The sequence below is a fragment of the Lagenorhynchus albirostris genome, chromosome 5, assembly GCF_949774975.1.
Source record: "Lagenorhynchus albirostris chromosome 5, mLagAlb1.1, whole genome shotgun sequence".
Taxonomy (NCBI): Eukaryota; Metazoa; Chordata; class Mammalia; order Artiodactyla; family Delphinidae; genus Lagenorhynchus; species Lagenorhynchus albirostris.
The window spans coordinates 10,288,566-10,310,119 of record NC_083099.1 but is presented as its reverse complement, the minus strand read 5'-3'; the positions used below and the strand labels follow the sequence as shown (position 1 = coordinate 10,310,119).

The window sequence follows — 21,554 nt, the reverse complement described above, 5'->3', positions numbered from 1 at the left end:
GCAAAATATTATTAGCAAAGTCATCTTTCTACTTCTAGCCCTTTCTGGGACACTTACGACCACAATTAAAGCAAGTTACGTCAAATACCACTTTTTATCATGTCACTACCCTATACAAAATCATTGAGTAGCTGACCAAATCTAAACTAACTTCCTATGCAAAGTCATTGCCAACTGGCCCACCCACTTTGCCAATGTTATATTAAAAAGTATGAATTAAGTCATCTGTTCATTTATTTAATAAATATGTTTTGAACTTGTACTATGCCTAAGATACTTGTAAGAGCTGTTACATACCAAAATATTTAAAACAATAAGCAAGATTGGTTTTTGTCTTCTAGAACCTTCAAATCAAACAGGACGTATGGAAGTAACCACGCACAGTCAGACGCATTGAGTACTTACTGTGTGTGACTCAGGAGCCTGAACTCGGCCTGTGAGGCAGTGGGGAACCCCTGGTTTTTTAGTGGAAGGGGAGAGAACCTGAGCTTTCAGGTGACCATCATAATAGCTGTGTGCAGAGGACTGTTGTGGGCAGGACCCGCTGGAGGTTGTCGGGAACAGTGAGGAAGATGTGAGGTTGTTCGTCCAGCCGGGCTTTGGGCTGCCCCGCCTTCTCTGCCATCCCCTGTGTGTTTCCACTTAGATTTCCACAAGGTAGGACCTCTGTCTCCCTCCTCTCTGCCAGTCTTTCCTTGTCTTCTTCTCATCTCATCAGTCTCCCAGGGGCTTTCCTGATTCCGGGATGTGTGTTCCAGACCCATTCCATTCAGCCCTTCAGACGTGTATCTGGTTCAGCCGATCAAGCCTCTTCAGTCACGGTGTCTTTTATTAACGTGTCCCATCTTCCTAACGGGACAGTGACCTCCCGTGCACCAGGCTTGCAGGCTGAGTGACTCTCTGTTTTACCCGTGACATCTGTTCTAACATCTGCACAGCGGAGTCGCTCAGATACTAACTGGCTAAATGTGATTTGACTTTTATGAAGTATTCGATTCTATTAAATGCATGTATTGCTATGAGAATTGTGGACCGTTAGAATCTGAAACCACAGTTTATCGGAAAGAAAGAACTGGCTATTCATTTAACAATTTGAGTTATTGGCAATTCTTTGCAACTTCCTTGGCTTATGAAATTTGATAATGTCTAGCTTCGTGTTGTTTTTCTGTTCGATTTCAGTAAGGGATATATTTGCTTGTATTTGAAAAGCTAAAGAGTCTTGTCTGTTAAGGGTTTTGCTTGGGGAGGTAGGAGTGGGGATAACCGCTGTGTAATGGTCTGAGTTGCTTCGGGTTGAAAGCCCTTCAGAAGCACATAACGATCATCTCCCGGTTTCATAATTACTGCCGACCGCCTACACAGCCCTTCTGTTGTCCCAAGTGCTTATTTTAGAGTCTCTTGATCTTTGTTTCTTATGTTTACAGTTATCGTAAGGCATATCGTTCTTAGTCATCTGAAGAGCTGCTCATTTGTGTTGGGCTCAATAGCATTTGCGTAAGATTTTACTTTTGGTGAGTAATTGTTCTGCTTGCAGATCTTTAATCTTGCAATGACAAAGTGAAGGTATAGGTCACCAACGTGCTGGAAGAGAGGATTATTTTAGAAGTATTCCACACTTTTAAACACAAACCTATATTCTTATTAGATAAACCTTCACGTAAATAACTGAAAATAAGGAGTTACACGCCACCCGCCTCCAGTCCCGTGTTGAAAAGTGCGCCCAGTTGGGACAGGTTCAGACTCCCTGCTGTGTAACTGATTTTTTGGAGCTAGAAATGAGTCTGCTGAGGCCGTTATTGGGAGGAGAGACTGAGGCCGGTGAGGAACGCCGGTAAGTGGGCCAAGGTGGGCCAGGAAGCTGCTCGCGCAGCAGACAGGGACCCAAAGGGACCAGGAAGGGAGGTGAGAGCAGCCAGGTGAGGGGCAGTTGGGGCAGGCTGTGTAGCCCACTCTTTTAAGACGAGAATATGCCAGCACAGAAGTTTGGCGGGTTAAAGGGAAATCTTAATAAGAAAACCACGTTCGTAGGAATATGGAAGATCCAGTGAAGAGGCGGAGAGAAAGATGCTAAAAGATGAGCCCAGGATGAAGGATGCAGGAAGTGAGGGGGGCAGGAATCAAGCGTGGCTGTGAAACACTTGACCTTGGAAAGGGAGAGCCGTGGCGTGTGGACGCATCCTGGGGTGGAGGAGTGTTTTCCACTGAGAAGGGGGGGACGTTGGCTCTTGGGTGCGGTGGAAGCGGGGACGGGAAGGGCAGGACGTGGAGCATTTGCTCAGAGCCAGAGGCCAGTGGTGCCAGCGACAGGGACGGACTGAATGTTGGGATCGCGGGGAGGGGTGTGGGACGAGTGGATCTGGGCTGCCATGCGAGTGAGAAAGACAGAGAAGTGGTGGACGGTACGGCCGTGCGGGAACGGGTCTGTGTGCAGTAACGAGCACACGTCCTACTGGGTCTAAAAAATGCTTGTTTTCCCAGGAAGTACCCAAGTGGGTGATGGAAAGGAACATACACGGGGGCGGGGGCAGGACCGGAATCTCCAGAGGGAGAAGCATTGTAAAAGTTCATACAAGTTCTTTTTCAAAAGTTTATAAAAGCTGATAAAAGATTAGCCGGATTCTTTCGGGGGAAACATCTTTTCCACTCTCTGATGTCTAGCTCTTTCTCTCCTTCAGTGGCCCCAAAACGGCAGCCTGTGTTTGAATTTTAGTTAGTCACTGAATCGCTCTGTTCCGTAAAGAATAGGAAGATGATCTAGGAGGTAGTCCAGACTGCTTTGCTTCGGTGCATTGGATGTTTTCATCAGGTGAATTTAAATGGAAAAGCATTTGTTCTCTGGGAAGAAAAAAAGAAATCAATGACTTATTTCCTGCCAGTAGCTTACTTCCTGTCCAAGATGGTGCATTAACATGCATTTAATGTCCACTCCTTTCTGAGCCTCATTAAAATGACAGTAGGGTTTTTTTTTTTTAATAAAAAACTTACAAGGACAAAGAAAATGGGAGCAACAAAATTTTGGAAACAGGAAAAGGAAAGTTGACTTAGCTGACTCAAGAAAGCTGAGCCTGAAGCGGGTGGGAATGGGAGCACAGTCTGACTTCATGGAGACCCCAGCAGGCTGGGACCCGGTGGCAGCAGATGCCGCTGGGGGTCGGGGTAGAGGTGGGAATAAAAGGGGAGAGCTGTCCGAAAGCTGGATTCAGGAGCAGCTAGGTCCCAGACGGCCGAGAGTCCTGACGGTGGGGAGCTTGAAAATAGCCAAATTCTCATCCTTCATCTGGGCAGTTTAACAAGTAATGCTTGGGGAAAAAAATCTAAACAGTATATGCCTGTTACTTAGCAATAGGGGCATAGATACACAAAAATGGAACAAACTCAGCTAAAGGGGTTGAATGTTAACTGCTTCTGGAGAGGGGGGATTGGTGACAACTCTTTATCTTTAAACTAGGTGTATGCATCCTTCTGCCAAACATTAAATCACTGCTACATTTAAACTTAATTTAATTTACTAAGTTTAAGAAAGAGGAAGGAAGGGATGGAGCGGAGGAAGCTGCGACAGGAATCCTTGACCTGCGTGGTCCTGGAGGAGGCGTGGCCACGCCCACCGGGCTTGGGGCCAGGTGGGTGAGGCAGGTGCTTGCCGCCCAGGACCCCTGCCACCCTGGCTTTCTGGGCAGGCCAGGTGCAGAGGTGGTGTCTGCACCCAGTGGGCGAGAGCCTGGCTCCTCTTCTGGCAGGAGAGTCGGGTCCCTGCTCTTTCCAAGTAGAAGTAGAAGCTTCTTTTCTGAAAGCTCTGAGGGGCTCCCATGCGTGGCAGGGGTGCATCATTACTGAGTAAAGTGGGATGGAAGGCAGCTTTCGAAATAACAAAAGCTTTAATTGCCCTTCATTTTAATCTGCTTACTGGAAATTTTTCTGTAATGGATGCTACACATCTCTGCTTTCTTAAATTGGGCTGCCAAAAGTAATTTGAACTTGCGATGACCCAGGGTGGTTATTTGCCGTGGTTAATGCAGCGATGCCCCCAGGAGCCTTAAGTTTTCAGGGCCCTTACGCTGTGCACTGGGGCTTCCTGTTCAGATCCCATCCCAGGGGTCATAGTTTAGTTCCATCTCCTCTCCTTCGGCTTTCACTCCCTACTGCTCCTACAGTTCGTGCTGCATTTCCCACCGCCTGTTTGTACATGACTCTTTTGTTCTCTTTCTGATTTGCTGCTTCTGGTCTGCCGGCCTTTCCCCTGGGACCAAGCTTGATAGATTTATCTTACCTCAAAGCAGAGAGAGCCTGACGCGTCCGTGTGAGGAGAACAAGCATGATGCCAGGCAGACCTACATGACATTGCTCAGAGGCCTCTGTTGTTTTGCAAACTCCTGGGATTGCAGTGTGTTCTTAGCAGGGAAGGTTTCCGGATAAGTAACCTGTCACCATCCATCACTTGCTTTGCTCACATCATTGTCTGGCTCAACACAGCAAACGTAAAATCATCTGTACGAGTCATTCTGAAAACACTTCACAGTGTTCCGTTAACAATGTTTGCAAAAGGAAGCCTGGGAGCCTATAACTTTTGTCTTCGCTTATGTCAGGCTGTTTCTCAGCCCCAATTTACAGAAGTAAGAGGTTCTTCCCTGGGGATCCAGCACAGGCTCCTGGGCCCCCTGTACCATGTCTTGCTGTGTGGTATTACATTAGTCACTCGACTTCTCTCTGGCTCATTTTCCTCCTTCTAAGTGACAGTGAGTTGTATGCGTCCCCGATAGCCCCACGGGTTCGAGAATACAGTGACCTCAGATCAGTTGCCTAAGCAGCAATTTTGGAATGGCCTGATTACAGTCACCTAAAAAGAGAAGATCAAATAAGTCATCCCATGCGATGGCACGGATGCGTGAGTTGCATGCAGCCTGTCAGCGTGCGTTTCAAGGGGGAGAGTTAATGCCTCACTTTGAAGGTGAAGAGTGACCTCTCTGAAGGTGAGACACGTGAACCCTTAACTCCTTTGGGACCCTCGGCCTCTTTCCTCTTCTAAGAATCACCAGATGCTCTCCCGGGCACTTTAGTTAACTAACAGTGAAGCCACAGAAGCCAGGAAGTAGCAAGGTCATTGTCGGTGGGCCAGCCTGCCCCCTGCCCCATCCTTCTTAATTCCCTCAAAAGGAACCTTTGCTGATGGTAAGGGAGGGTAGAGGGATGATCACAAAAGTGACAACTAGGCCAACTCGGGCAGGAAGGCTAAACAAGCGGGCAGTCTGTAGGAACCAGCTGTCTCACCACACCCCACCGTCTCAGGTGCCCATTACCCCATCCGGCCTTCAGACGACCACGTAGCTGTCATCGCAGCAGGATTTCCTACAAGTGTGGTCAGAGTCTCCTAGGGACACTTGTGTAAAGTGCAGTTTCTTTGCTTCGCCCCCCAGTATTGAATCCTGGAGGTTGGGGCCCAGGAATTTGCATTTGAACGAGAAGCTCTCTTTAGAGGGTGGAGCAGAGAGGCCCCTCCCGGGTTCATGCTCACCTCTGAGCCTCTCCCCACCCCTCCCCACCCTGCAAAGGGTGACTGCCCCGTGCCTGCCTGCCGGATTGATGAGAGCGATTCCTTCTTCCCAGCACAGCTTTCACTGGTGACATTTCCCAGTGCCAGGAGTGAAGGGGAGGCAGATGGGCGGATGTGTGACCTCCCTGGATATCTGTCCTGTGCGCAGATCCCAAAGCTGTGCTTTCTTGTCACTTCTTCCTCTGCCTCCTCCTTCCCTGTAAACCCAGAGTCTCTGAACGCATCACTTTTCATCTTAATGGCAACTCGCAGGCTTCCTGGTGGCACAGTGGTTGGGAGTCGGCCTGCCAAAGCAGGGGACACAGGTTCAAGCCCTGGTCCGGGAAGATCCCACATGCCGTGGAGCAACTAAGCCCATGCGCCACAACTACTGAGCCTGTACTCTAGAGCCCGTGAGCCACAACTCCTGAGCCCACATACCACAACTACTGCAGCCCGTGTGCCTAGAGCCCGTGCTCTGCAGCAAGAGAAGCCACTGCGATGAGAAGCCCACGCACTGCAACGAAGAGTAGCCCCTGCTCGCCGCAACTAGAGAAAGCCCGTTCACAGCAATGAAGACCCAATGCAGCCAAAAATAAACAAACAAACAAACAAATAAATAAATAAATGGCAACTCTCAGCAGCTCAGCAGATTATCTCCTGGGGAGGGGCCAGGCTTCCTTCAGCTCTGGTACTCCCATAAAAATCATTTTTGTTATTATTCCATTATACTTGTTTATTAAATTCGAGAAAAACCACAAGTCAAGTCAAGTCCACAGTAAATTAAATCGTCTTTCTCAAATACCAGAAGGTTTTACACACACACACACACACACACACACACACACACACACACACACACGCACATATCTGATTAGGTATTCTTGGATTTAAAATGAAGTAAATAGCCTAGATGGTCTCTAAGGCTTTTTCTGTCTTTCAAATTCTGTGGTCTACAAATCATATGACATGATATGATACATGAGATATAATATAATATAAATAAGGGACTGTAGTGGGTAAAGTGAACAAATGCATTCTAAGAATGTTTGAACAATATTTAGCGGTAAATCTTCTAAGAATAAGGAATTTGAAACAATTTTAATTAACCTGTATTCTTTCATTATAGGTCAGTGCCTTGTCAAAAACATGTCATTACACGTGTTAACACAGTAAAGGAAAAATGCAGTCGCGCATCTGTGGAGTGTGTTTAGTGCTGTACTAAGTATTTATTAGAGGTGCAAAAACTAATGCACGGTCTCTGCTACCATTTAAAGTTATAAAACACAACCAAGCCAGTAGATTAGGCAACGGGTATAAGTGGAATCTGAGAGAGGGAGCAGGCCAGGGGTTTTGTTGGCAGGGAGGGGGTAGGGCTTGAACTAGGGGCTTGAGAGAGGCATGTACGGTCCGTGTGAGGAGAGCGGAGGGACGGGGCTTTTCTGGTGGGCCAGAGGGGAGAGGCTTCGTCGTCCAGATGTGCTTTCCATGCCCATGACGTATGTTGTCCTGTCCGAAGGGAAATGTTTGCTTTGGGAAGCAGCAGAAATTAGGGTTGGAAGTAGAGGTTGGGTTCTATGGCAGGAGCCTTTTAATTCAAGGATGAAGTGTTTGGCGTTGACTTCTAAGGCCAACATTGCCCAAAGCCTGATTGGAGGAACGCTAGTCATATGCTCCTGGGGCAAAGGGTTTCATCACCAAATCTTCATAACACAACGTATTCCCCTTTGGAGATTCTTAGGACACATCAGCATGCTACATGTTCCCTAGTTCAACTCAGCATTTCCCAAACCAAATGTATCTGGTTGTAAAGCCCTTCTTTCAAGCTCTGTCTGCCAACGTCTTGAACACTTCTGGAATCTGCCGTAGGCCGTGGGGTCATGAAATAGTTTGGGACAGGCCTGGGGACTCACTGACTGACCCATCTCTCTCCTGTGCCCTCCGTGTTCCAATACTCCACACAGCACTGGAATGTGGGGGCCTGAGCTACTGGGGTAGAGGGGAGGTGATTGTGAAGGTCTGGTTCAGGCGTGCTGGGCCTGGGATCATGTAGGGTGGCTGTCCTGGTCCAGTCGGGCTGCTATAACAAAGTATCACAGACCAGAGGGCTTAAAACTACAGAGACTTAGCTCTCACAGCTCGGGAGGCTGGGGCGTCCAGGATCGCGAGGTGAGGGCCCGTTTCCTGGTTCGGGGCTGGTACTTCCTTGCAGGGTCCTCACATGGTGGAAGGGGTAGAGCTTTAAAAGAGCACTAATCCCATTCATGAGGGCTCCATACTCCTGACCTAAGCACCTCCCAAAGGCTGCACCTCCTAACACCATCCCTTTGGGAATGAGGGTTGCAACATATAGATTGGGGTCGGGCAGGGGGACACAAAACAGACCATAGCAGAGGGTCAAATGGAAATAGCTAGCACATCGTTGAAGCAACTGCAGTAAAACTTGGGGTGGAGTGGCGTCTACAGATAGAATTAGTATCATCCAAACGGAGGAGTTATTTGAATGGGTGAGTTCTTGGTTTTTTTTTTTAATTAATTTTTATTGGAGTATAGTTGCTTTACGATGTTGTATTACTTTCTGCTGTGCAGCAAAGTGAAGCAGCTATACGTATACATACATCCCCTCTTTTTTTGGATTTCCTTCCCGATTAGGTCACCACAGAACATTGAGTAGAGTTCCCTGTGCTATGGATGAGTTCTTTAACGAAGAAAGGGTTGGGAGGAAATCTAGGCAATCCCAGGATATGATTACGAGTTTGTATTAATAATTCAGACCTGAATGTTTTACTTCAACTTCAAACCTTAAAAACAAGCCGGCACATCTGAGCTCCTGCCCTGCTCTACTTTTTTTTTTTTCCCCTATAGCAGTCATTACCTTCCAACCACAGTATCATTTGCTTACGTCCCTGGGTTATTGTGTGTCTCCTTCCAACTAGAATGTAAACTCCCTGAGAGCAGGGAGCTTTGTAATTCATATCGTCTCCCACCGACGCCAAGAGCAGCGCCTTGCCAAAGCTGGCGCTCAGTAAATACTGGTGGAATTGAATTGAACGTGGAATGCTGCGGTTATTCGTCCATTTGTTTCTTCACAGACGTTTATCAGGGTCCTACTCTCAGTCTGAGGGAGGCTGGGGACCTCACTTCCCCGCCCCAGGGCTCCAGGCCGAGCGCAGGAGAGGCGCAAGCGGAATCCTCACTGCACAGGGGACTTGGTCCTCTGGTGAGAGGGCAGCACAGCCCGTGACTGACCCATCGGGTCAGCACGGAACCAGAGTTTTGGAGCTTCAGTTGAGTCAGGAAAGTGGTTTGGGAGCAAGGCTGGTGGGGCGGGAATTCCAGGTGGGAGAGGAGCCCCCGCAGGGACAGCCAGGCGCAGGCCAGCAGTGGCCGCGGCACAGACGGGAGATAGCACAGACCCAGAAGCTGCAGCAAAACATTCAAACACACACACACACACACACACAGCCCTCTGATGCATTAGACTGCGTGCAAAGAATTCTGTGTGCCAAAAAGGATCAGAAGCAAAGCTGCAACAACAATGAGAAACTAAGAAAAAAATGTTAGCAATACTTATTAGGAAAGGCTGATATCCCTAATAACACAAGGAGCTCCTAAAATCAGTCTGAAAAAGGCCAACAACCCTCATGTTTGTATTCTTTGCAAAGAATATGAACACAGTTCACAACAAGGGAAATTCAAAAGACTCTAAAATGAAAGGATGTCCAGACTCACCCATAAACGATGCAAACCTGCTACAGGTAGAGGGACAGTTATGAATGCAGAGTCTAAACTCTGGCCTTCTCAAAGCCGAAGTCGAGTCATGGGAGATAGAAAATAAAAAAGCAAGTAAATACAACACTCACTGTGTCCGACAGTGGTGAGTTTTTTGGAATCAGTGAGGCAGAGAGGGGGACAGGGCGGGGGCAGGGGTGGGCAGTGGCTCTTTTCAATAAAGTGCTTAGCCAGGACCTCAGGGAACCGGTGACATCTATGCAGGCATGATTGGAGGCAGAGAGCAAGCTTATCAGATATCTGGAAGGAGATTATTTCAGGAAGATGGGCCACCTGGCTACAGTGTTGGGAGCAAGGGGCCGGGAGGGCAGGAGCCAGGTGACAACGGGCCAGGCTGTTGCGAAGACGCCAGCTCTCCTCTCAGAGAGATGGAAGCTCTTCCTGAGGGTCTGAGCAGAAGAGTGGCTGCATCCGATAAGCAGGGGGTAAGGGGTGGGGACGAAAGCAGGTTCTGGAGGACCACCCAGGAGGCTTTTGCAACCATCCAGGCCACTGAACGGCTTGATCTGGGGGGATCTGGGCGGTGGTGACGGCTATCAGGATTTATTCACGGATTGGACGTGGGGCAGGAGGAAAGAAGGCAGGACTGCAGGATTCTTGGTTGGGTTCTCTTTACCAAGATGGAGAGGACTGTGGGGAGAGGGTTTGAGACGGAAAATCAGAGGTTCGGATGTAGATGTGTTAAGTTTGGTCTGCCTGGTTGACTTCCAAGTCTAAAGTTCAGAGAGAGGTCCAGACTGGAGGCAATGAATTTGGAAGCCATGGGCACGAAAGAGGTCTTTCAAGCTTGGAGACCGAGCTCTTCTAAGCAGTGACGATGAATAGAGAAGACGGAGCCCTGGGCTTTCACCGTTTGGATGTTGGGGAGACACAGGAGAGTGACCCCAGAGGTTAGGGTGCAGCCAGACGGGTAGGAGGAGGTTGCTGTGATCTCCTGGAGAATGAGGTGTTTCAAGGAGATGCCACTTTTCACGCATCAGATCCAAACGTTCATATCAAAGACCCCAGAGTTCCGTCACACACAGATCATGACTGATGGGTGGGCTTATAGGGGAAACTGGGAACTGTCACATTATGTGTTAGGGGGTATAAATTGGGTCCACACCTAGGGAAGGCCACATGGCAGTAAATTTTGGAATTACGAATCATGTACACTTTGAACCAGTAATTCCTTTTTTTTTAGAGTTTATTCCAAAGATTTGATCACATATTTGGGGAATTACATGTGTATAGAGTTTTCTTTATAACACTGAGAACAGCCTAGATGTTACAGCTAAGTGTTTAATAGGAGGGTCCTTGTCAAATATGTTATGATAGATCCATATGATGGGACATTATGCTACCCCTTCAAAAAGAATAAAGAAATATGTATGTGTATATATTCACCTGCACAGACACACAGACTACATATATATACCTATATAAGGAAGATCTTATATACACATAAAGATAAAACAACATATGTATGTGTGTGTGTGTGTGTGTGTGTGTGTATACATAGTTTAAAAAGGCAAGGCAAACAGTGTGTGCTATTTGCTCATGTGTTTTTTTTTAATTAATTTATTATTTATCTTTGGCTGTGTTGGGTCTTTGTTGCTATGTGCTGGCTTTCTCTAGTTGCAGCGAGCTGGGGCTACTCCTCGTTGCGGTGCACGGGCTTCTCATTGCAGTGGCTTCTCTTATTGCAGAGCGTGGGCTCTAGAGCGCAGGCTCAGTAGTTGTGGCGCACGGGCTTAGTTGCTCCGCAGCATGTGGGATCTTCCCGGACCAGGGCTCGAACCCATATCCCTTTCCTTGGCACGCAGATTCTTAACCTCTGTGCCACCAGGGTAGTCCCTGCTCATGTGTTTTAAAAGGTGAGGCAGGAGGCTAGAGCCTTGAGAGATGCTGAGGGCACCGCTCTCTCAGGGAGGGGGTAACCGCGGTTGCCCAGTGGGAGGGGCCAAGGAGGCTGGGTGATGGGGAGGGAAAGGTCGTTCTCCGTATACCAGTCTATACTTTTTAAATGTTGAGCCATGCGACTATATTATCTGTTCAAAAATTAAAATAAGAGGCGTAAAAAGAAAGGGAGAGGTGGACAGGGTTGCGTCCCGAGGGCCTCGTGTGTTTGGGTGATCGTGCCCACCTGGTAGAGGGGAAAGGACTGACTTCCGAGGGCCATCCAGACAAACGTGTCCTCCGTGTGAAAAGCTCATCTTTAAGTATAACTGGGGTGAAGAGGCCGTTTTGTTTCTCAACACAGTGGAGTGAGGAGGGTCTGCTGTTTGTTCCTCGTCTGATCCCAGCCCAGGTGAGTCCCGTGGCCCGTGTTTAGAAGGGTGGCATGGTCACTGGATTCCACAGAGGACGCGAGGGTTGCCCCTCCGTCTCACCCGGATTCCCCAGGTGGAGCGCTGGCGGAGGAAGGCACGCCCCCCTCGCGCAGTCCATTCACGAAGCATAATGCTGTGGGCGTGGCATCCTTCTGGGGTTTAAGGGTATATTTAAGAGACCTGGTTTATCTATTGCACCTCAGATAGATAAATGGAATGGGATTAAACAGCTCAAAATCCATCTGAAAATAATTCGGCTTTTGCTAATGCCAAGATTGTTTGGGAAGAAGGCCTAGAGAGAGAGACTACCAACTGGAACTATATGAAACGTCATGAGGCATTTCTGCGTCTCCATGGAGATTATGGCGTCAGTGCCCACGTGCTGAAGGCACACCGGAACTTCAGACCCCTGGGGTTTGGGGGGCAGAGCGTATAGTTTACAAAGCCTGTATATTTTAACACGTTCTATATATACGTTCGTTGGAAAAAATGATCCATATTTTGTTCTCAAGGGACTTTGATGTTGGGACATGAGACCATATTATTTTGAGGTACTTGTAAAACTTGACAAATTGACCTCTTGAGTGAGATCCCAGGTTGACTTGTGTTATATGGAATTCCATCTTCCAGGAAATAGCTCACTGTACCTAACTTGGGAAATCTGAAATAAATTAAAATTATAAATATATATTTCTTTTGTCACCATTTGAAATATTCTACCCTATGATTTTGGTTTCTATTTTCAACACACAGAAGTATTTTTGCACTGGGTATGTTTGTGATAAAAGCGTTTTTTAGGATAGCTAAGTAAATTTGCAGTTGAAAAAGTAATCTTTAGGTATATAAATTTAAGATCAATATGTCTCTTATGGAGTATTTTTTAAAATTATACTTGCTTCTGAAAATTTTGAGCCGTGTGCTACATGGTACATTTTCGATTCGAATCATTTAGATTGGTATAGAAAATCCCATCTAGAATGTTTGAAAGGTCACCTGCTTCATGTTTGGCATGAATAAATGCCGTTTGTTTCCATCAAAGAGGAAATGCTGCCATGTTTCTGACTGAGCCCCCCTTCCCTTCAAGGCAAAGCCTCTTCTTCATATCTTAGTATTGTACGTATCATGTATTTTAAAATTTTTATTTTATTTTTATGGCTGTTTGGTTTTCATCTAGGTTTATCTGTGATGGGAGGCGGGAAACTTTATAGGACTGGAAATTTCTCTTTACTACATTCCATTATATGCAGTTGCACTAATGTTCTTAGCTAATGTAATTACGTATCATCTTTACACTTCTTTATTAATTTTTTTTAAAACATGATAATCTGTCAGCACTACATTCCATCTTTTGTCATTAAGCTTTAAGCCCCTCAAAAACAAACCTTTAAAATACTTAAGTTACAGTGTTTTGAAACAATAATTGGAAAATTATGTGAAACAAGCACCTCCCTCTATAAAAAATCTGAGCTGTTTAAATTTTTGAGAGATGACATGGAAAGAAGCAATAAATTTCTAAAACATTGTTCTTTACATAAAAATCAAATAATATACTTTTGTGTGGCCATACCAATTTTTAAAATTTAACCCTGTGGCTATAAGTGGAAAGGTCCACCGTGGGCCCAGGGCCTGGCCTTGTGTTTTGTTTGTGTGGCCTGTGCCTCTGTTCCCTTTAGAGCAGAATGAACTACACTCTCGCAGGAATCACTGACTATGGCCTTTCCATTTGCCCTTCCTCTGCTGTTTGATGACCTACTGTTTATTTCCCTGGTTCTCAAGTTCATTACCAGAAAGGAATTTGAGCATTGCAGAAGAAAATGGTATACATTCTTCTGGTTAACATTCCAGAAGAAAAATAATCCACAGCTCTTTTCTAGAAACACAAACTTGGGGTCACGGAGTCGGAGGAACCTAATTGTAGGGTCTTTGGCACAGAGAGGGACAGCTTGACAGAAGAGCAGACCCAGCAGGCCCAACCAGGGCTGTGCTTGAGATATTTGCTGCTTTCTAGACTTTTCCCCCAAGTTTTAGTTCATGTTTCCAAGCATGTCATTGAATTTGTGTAATATGCCCACAGCCTTCAAACTTTCATGCTTTTGAACACACCATATATATATATATATATATATATATTTTTTTTTTTTTTTTTTTTTTTTTTTTTTTTTTGCGGTACGCGGGCCTCTCACTGTTGTGGCCTCTCCCGTTGTGGAGCACAGCCTCCGGACGCACAGGCTCAGCGGCCATGGCTCATGGGCGCAGCCGCTCTGCGGCATGTGGGATCTTCCTGGACCGGGGCACGAACCCGCATCCCCTGCGTCGGCAGGCAGACTCCCAACCACTGCGCCACCAGGGAAGCCCCACACCATATATTTTGACTGTTAAATGATGTAGCACCGTGAAATTGTATCACATCATGTTTTTCAAAAGACTGTTGACCTAGTTAGTATTGGTTTTCAAGTGAAGTGTTCTAAAACTTAACGAAGATGTTAATTTCTTTGGCCAGAATTAGCTGGTATCTCTTGCCTCACTTACCGACGTGGTCTGACCACTGCAGTGTCTGCCCTTTTACCAGCTCAGGAGGAGCTGGTTTGGGTGGTTTTCCTGCATCTTCTTATCCTTTTAAGAACTGTAAAGGCTCCACTTAACAGCATTATTACAAGCCTGCCTGTGAGGGCGGCTTCTAGGCACTGCACCTGTGTAGACGGATGGTCCCCGTCCCAAAGTGCAGGCAGGGCCTGTCACCCTAAAGTATCAGCAACGTAGAGAGGCAGGCAAAAGACACATTGGTAACTGGTAAGCAAGGGACATGCCAAAAATCAGATAGTTACTTTGTGTAAGTACAAAGGGATGCTTGCCTGTCTGTGGAATCGATAGTGTAGTTAGTAAGAAGGCGGGAAGCAGAACTAACCTCCCAAAGCTGCCCAGAGGTCCGTCACCACGAGCGACCAGGTCTTATTCCTGAGCAAATTAATAGGAGGTGCAGGCGTCCTGAGGCCCAGCCTGCACCCCGAGGCCGCGGCTGAGCCGTGCTGGCTGCTCCTGGGCCCTGTCTGTGGGGGACAGGCACCCCCAGATCACCTTTCTTTAATCAGAGTTCAGCATTCTTGTCACTCCACTGAGCACACTCGGGCAGGAAATGATAAGAGCTCCCTTTCTTCCTTGTTATGTAAATTTTCAACATAACTGTTTACAATTTTATAATAGGGACAAGGGCAGTCAGCTCTCTCAGAGGAGGTGTTTATTCTCATCTTCTCTCTACTCACTAAGGAGAAAACACAGAATGGTTGTCCTCAAGTTTTCTGAAATTTCAGCTTTTCTGATTGGTTATTTATTTCTTAAGATTAATCTTTACATTACCAGTTGTTTGTAATCTATTCTGTGAAGTTTCACTTTGTAATACATAGTCCTTGCATGCCTACAGAATCTCCCTTTCATAGTATGAGTCCTCATACAAAAATCCTAATTTGCTACTGCACCTACAGAGTTTATTTTGGCATCGATTAAAAAAAGCAGAAATTGTACATGTTCTCACATCGTTGTAATGCTGTTGCCCTATTTGCTACTCTAAGGCCTGTACACTCAGCCATTGTATTCCAGAACAAAGTTATAAAGATTTCTTTCTGAAATGGTTGTCAGTGAGCAGATAATATAAGCACTAGTCCCCTTACCCTGGCTTTCTCCCCATGCTTCTAGAAGTCTGTAGCTTTTTACAGTGTTCAGCATGTGTAAGTAATGGGCCTTAATGGGACTCAACACAGCAGATGGTCGAATGCCCTGTACATGGAGTTTGATCAATACATGTAATTGGCTGACCAATTAGTGTTATTACTTCAAGCATCAGAAATTACTTTCATTATCCAAAATGATGAGACCTTTTGCATCTCAGTGTTATGAATATTGACTACTGATTACAGAAATAGAGAACTATTGTGAAAAATCCACTTGTTAAAGAAATCTGAGATAATAGTTCAGGTTTATCTCTTCAAGTAAATATTCCCGATTGTTTCATATTGGAGTCCTTTTTTAAAAAAGGTGAAACTAGAAAACATTAAAAAATAATCTTGTTCGAGATAGAATAATTTAGAAATAGATATTTGTATATGTGAGCTGGGCCAGTCATTTAAAGAAAAAAAAAGTAGAATCGTGACTGTCTTGCCCATGTCTGTCTGTCTGTCTCTTCTCTGGCTCCTAACCCCTCCACCTTCAAACTGTAACTAAAGAACAAGAAATTTTAAAATGAAAACAACTTAGCTTCTTCGTGGGGGGCAGGGGAAGGAAGGTGGTAACTTAGTCTTAAAGTTTTTAGTTATCTGATTTTCACCATCTACTTTAAAACTCTGCTCTTCAGACAGATGGTTTGACTTACAGGCGGAGAAGAGATGCTGCTTCTAAGTTTCTTAATAAGATAAGGATGTTTTCACTGGGCTAATGTTTCTTTGCTGAAAATAATTTGGGAAATTGGGAGAACGTTACTTAACATCTAACCCAGACAGTTTCTTTATATGCACCGTTGATGTGAAGACCTCCTGTGACATGTTAGAATAGATTTCCTGGTAATTTAATATCAAGGGAATAATGCAGTTCGCATCTTGACATATAATCAGATTTCTTTGTTATATTTGGGCAGACCCAGTTCCATGGCATGATCTCATTCTCTCTCCCCTTGTATTCCCTTAGAACAGGGTCAGTGCCTGTCTGATACCCCTGCAGTGTTCTACCTCACAGTGTAATTATGGGATACACACAACCATCCCAAGAGCTCATATATATTTTTTTAACATCTTTATTGGAGTATAATTGCTTTACAATGGTGTGTTAGTTTCTGCTTTGTAACAAAGTGAATCAGTTATAGGTATACATATGTTCCCATATCTCTTCCCTCTTGCGTCTCCCTCCCTCCCACCCTATCCCACCCCTGTAGGTGGTCACAAAGCACCGAGCTGATCTCCCTGTGCTGTGCGGCTGCTTCCCACTAGCTATCTATTTTATGTTTGGTAGTGTGTATATGTCCATGCCACTCTCTCACTTTGTCCCAGCTTACCCTTCCCCCTCCCCATATCCTGAAGTCCGTTCTCTAGTAGGTCTGTGTCTTTATTCCCGTCTTGCCCCTAGGTTCTTCATGACATTTTTTTTTCTTAGATTCCATATATATGTGTTAGCATACGGTATTTGTTTTTCTCTTTCTGACTTACTTCACTCTGTATAACAGACTCTAGGTCCATACACCTCACTACGAATAACTCAATTTCATTTCTTTTTATGGCTGAGTAATATTCCATTGTATATATGTGCCACATCTTCTTTATCCATTCATCAAACACATGAAAGAATGCTCAACATCATTAATCATTAGAGAAATGCAAATCAAAACTACTATGAGATATCATCTCACACTGGTCAGAATGGCCATCATCAAAAAATCTAGAAACAATAAATTTTGGAGAGGGTGTGGAGAAAAGGGAACACTCTTGCACTGTTGGTGGGAATGTAAATTGATACAGCCACTATGGAGAACAGTATGGAGGTTCCTTAAAAAACTAAAGATAGAACTACCATACGACCCAGCAATCCCACTACTGGGCATATACCCTGAGAAAACCTTAATTCAAAAAGAGTCATGTACCAAAATATTCATTGCAGCTCTATTTACAATAGCCAGGACATGGAACCAAGAGCTCATATTAAGGGCTGGGATTCTTGTTTAGAAATAATGCATAATAGTTGGGAAACCTTAGGCCGCTGGGCTCAGACAAACCAATATTCAAGCTTTTCTTTACCATTTCCTCGGGAAAGTTCTATAGCCTCTTTCCAAGTTTCCTATATAGTAGGTGTAAAGTGCCCGGTGAGTTGTCTTTTGTTTCCCTTGATCATGTCTTTGGCCTGGACTTTGCATATCACAGGGGAGCAGTGAAAAGTACAATCATGCTGTTTAGATCAAGGTGAGAATCCTTTTATTTCCTTAAAAAATAAAATCAACATATGCTACATATAAGTGGATTGGCGGAATGTTTGCAAAGACTAGTCTATAAGTTAATAATATGAAAACCTTTTTAAAGAAACAGGTGTGTTATGTAGCAAACCAGACAATGAAATAAGTGATAATGGGACTGATGGTCTTGACCACCTTTTTAAATGTGGGGTTTTATATTTTTAACGTAACTTTACCATTTTTCAACTAATCACCTTTTTGTGCCCATTTTTTTTTTTTGCGGTACGCGGGCCCCTCATTGTTGTGGCCTCTCCCGTTGCAGAGCACAGGCCCCGGACGCGCAGGCCCAGCGGCCATGGCTCACGGGCCCAGCCGCTCCGCGGCATGTGGGATCTTCCCGGACCGGGGCACGAACCCGCGTCCCCTGCATCGGCAGGCGGACTCTCAACCACTGCACCACCAGGGAAGCCCCTCTTTGTGCCCATTTTTAAAGAGCTTCATTAATAATACACTTTTCACTTGCCTGTGGACTTTTATTGGGCTATAGATGTTTTAAGAGGGGGAGGATAAGGGGGAATTGTCTCACTTTTTCATAGACATGTAGAATATGAGGTTTTTAGACAGCTCTACTTGTTTCCTTAAATGTTTCTGCATTTCATCATGGGACTTCCTTGGCTGTCCAGTGGTTAGAACTCCGCACTTTCACTGCCAAGGTTGTGGGTTCCATCCCTGGTCAGGGAACTAAGATCCTGCAAGCTGCACGGTGTGACCAAAAAAAAAAAAAAAAGAGTTTCTCCATTTCATCCTAATCGGTATCATTTTTTATCATCTTGACTGTGTTTCTTCCCTGAGTCCTCAGTCCTTCTCAAGGCAGCCTCTGGCCCTGTGTTCTTCTGAACTTTCTGAAAGCTGCTTTCTTAAAATCTAGGACAGATATTGGTTTGAGCTCGGCATTCCCGCCTTCGGCTGTTCCGTGCTTGTGTTACCTGCAGGTTCTTACCTGTTGGTTGGAGTGAAGCCCCGCGGGGCAGTTCCGGTCACTGTCTCATCACCTTAGTGGTCAGATGGTCAGCAAGGCGAGTTAAGCTGACTGCCTCCAGTGGCGAGAGGCTCCCAGGCGTACATCTGGGTGGTTGACAAATCCGCCAGGACTGTTGTGTCACATCTTTGTGCCAGGATTGAGATTTGTAAGAAGAAAGCATCTCAAAAAGCCCGCTTCTGGTCAGGCAGCTGTATGGTGCGGTCCCACGATAATGTCACAACCATTTCCCTTCCCACGCCCCTCGGAGGCCATACAACTCTATACTTTCTTGTTACACAGAGAGTCACGGCTCCACCTCTTCTCCTGTGTCTCTTCTCTTTCCCGTGTTCCAGTCTAGACGTCCATCTACTGAGCCTCAGTGACGCTTATAAGACCATAATGCTTCCCGACTATCCGAAATAGAAACATTATGAATATTAACGATTGATGTCCTGAAATCCAGATCGTGCTGAAGTATTAAAACCTAAGACCCATCGGGGTCCTACCATCGGGGCCTCACCTGGCCGTGTTCTAGGAAGCGGGTCTGAGTCATCACAGCACACGCCAGGGAGTCTCTCAGACCTGATCAGGGAAACGTTGTATGTGTGTGTTTTACTCTAGCAGAAATCCTGGGTTTTAGAACATCATCGCCACCTACTCGTGGTTATTATTTTTTGTCTGTCTATTTTTCCCATCTGTTAAGCTAAGCACATCCAGGAAAGTCAGAACTAGATATGGGGGATGCAGCCCCCCACCATGTGAGCCAGGCCACACAGCAGTGCACTGGAGGGGGTTTAGTGACCAAGTTGGGGTGTTGGCAAAAGAGAGGCTGAATTAAAGGAGAGTGGTCAGTGTAGTAGTTTCCTAGGCAATGTAATGAATTTTACTAGTTACTGTTCTTTTTTGAAACCAGGGAGGTTCTTAAGCCTTAATAGCATGACAGGAATTAGGGCCATAGTTCCTATGAGGAGGGGAAAAAATAGAGAAGAAGGAAGACTAGATCGGCAGCTTACTGTATTTATCCTTTGTGTCAACTCTCCGTCACTGTTGAAAGACACTAAGGAATAAAGTTACTGTCAGTCAGGACGTAAATAGCTGCTCTGAAACGATGTTGCATAGAAAGGGAGTTAGAAATCGGGATGCCCAACTGAACAGTATAAATGTACGAAAGGACGCCGGAAACGTCTTGTAAAAATTACAGCTGCTCCAACATTATTTGTAATAGCAAAAGATTGGAGACAATGTCCATCAGTGAGGACTGGTTAAATAAATGCTGGCTCATCCACACAATGTGGGAGCCTGTGTAGGTGTTAGGAAAAGAGTGAAGAAGAGCTTGACACACTGGCAGGGAGTGATCTCCACTACGTAGTTACCTGAGGAGAAAAACCACGGTACAGAGCAGTGTGCGTGGTATGCTGCCTTTGTGCAAGATAGGGAGGATTGTGGATATATGAACACATTTGCTTAGATTTTCAAGGAGAAACAAGACAATAAAAGATAAATATAAAACTAAGAAAAATGCGTAGGAGGAGGGAGGGGTCAGAGTAGAGGAGACCAGGAAGAAAGTAAGATTTACCTGAATGCACCCTGATATGTAGTTTGACTTTGGAATCATAAAACAAATTATATCCAAAAAAGCAAAATCACTTCCCACCCAACACATACACAGTGGAGGGGGGTGGGGAAAGGAAACAAATGAAGGGAATTATACTTTGTTAAGTGACATACCCACATAAAGAAAATAATTATTCTGACAGACCTTAGAACACAATACTTTTTCTGTACCTTCTCAATGAGATACTCTAAGGACAAAAAAAATGCAGAGTTTAAATTGTATTTAGCGGTCTTACTATTGGTTATGTTTGTGTGGTTAAGAATTAAGATTGTCTACCTAAGAGAAAAGAAATAAGCATAAGATTTTTTAAAATTATGTAAAATTCCTGTATACTTAAATTTGAATTAGAAGTATGAGTAAGATCTTATTCTTCCCTTAAAAAAAATACTCCGGGCTTCCCTGGTGGCGCAGTGGTTGAGAGTCCGCCTGCCGATGCAGGGGACACGGGTTCGTGCCCCTGGTCCGGGAAGATCCCACATGCCGCGGAGCGGCTGGGCCCGTGAGCCATGGCCGCTGAGCCTGCGCGTCCGGAGCCTGTGCTCCGCAACGGGAGAGGCCACAACAGTGAAAGGCCCGCGTACCGCAAAAAAAAAAACCCAAACAAACAAACAAAAAAACCTCCATGTACCTGAGATCTGTTCAATATAAAGGCCTAGAAAACAGTGGAAACTCAGTAACAATGTGCACTCCTAGCCCCCAGATGGTGGTCTTTAAACACCATTCCCCACTGTAAGGGTCCAGAGGTCCCTGGAGAAATGCCTGGTTCCACGTCTGTGATGAGAAATGTACTTGGTAGGTCTAGAACATCTTGTGCTGGAAAGCAAGGGACATATCAAAGACTAATTAGTGATTTCAGAAGAACCTAGGAACCCACCTGCGGGGTTCCCACTGGCCAGAGATGGGATAAGTGACTACAGATGAATATGAAAACTTCCCATGAGTTTTAATGATATTAAACCAGGAAAAGGACTGTCATGCCACTCCTGCCTTCAGGCTGTTTTGAATGATGATGGGGAATATGCATTGTTTATGTAAATTATTCAGAGTTAGAGTTCTTGGGCGTTCTCCCCATCCACTCCCCTCTACAGCAGGCTTGGGGTCTGACCTCAGATTGACTTTTACTGGGACAGGAAATACATTGCTTTGCACTCTTTTCGTCCCTAATTGCCAACATCGTGTCCTTGGCAGAGCTGAAATCTGCCTCTGAGATTCCAAAGACCTGGATTCTGGTCCAGCTGTTGTGCTGCTCCCTCCACAGCCTCAGTGTCTCTGAACCTGGCTGAGCCTCAGGCATCTCATCTCTAACGTAAGAATGAGGATGATCACCTGTGCCCTGCAGCCCTTCCAATCCAGGAGCACCC

The 21,554-nt window shown here is 45.5% G+C and overlaps 1 protein-coding gene across 1 annotated transcript in view; it reads left to right on the top strand.

Moving 5' to 3' along the window:
- PLCL2 (phospholipase C like 2) overlaps positions 1–21,554 on the top strand; it is a 193,632-nt gene that overhangs the window by 142,447 nt on the left and 29,631 nt on the right. The window lies entirely within an intron of this gene.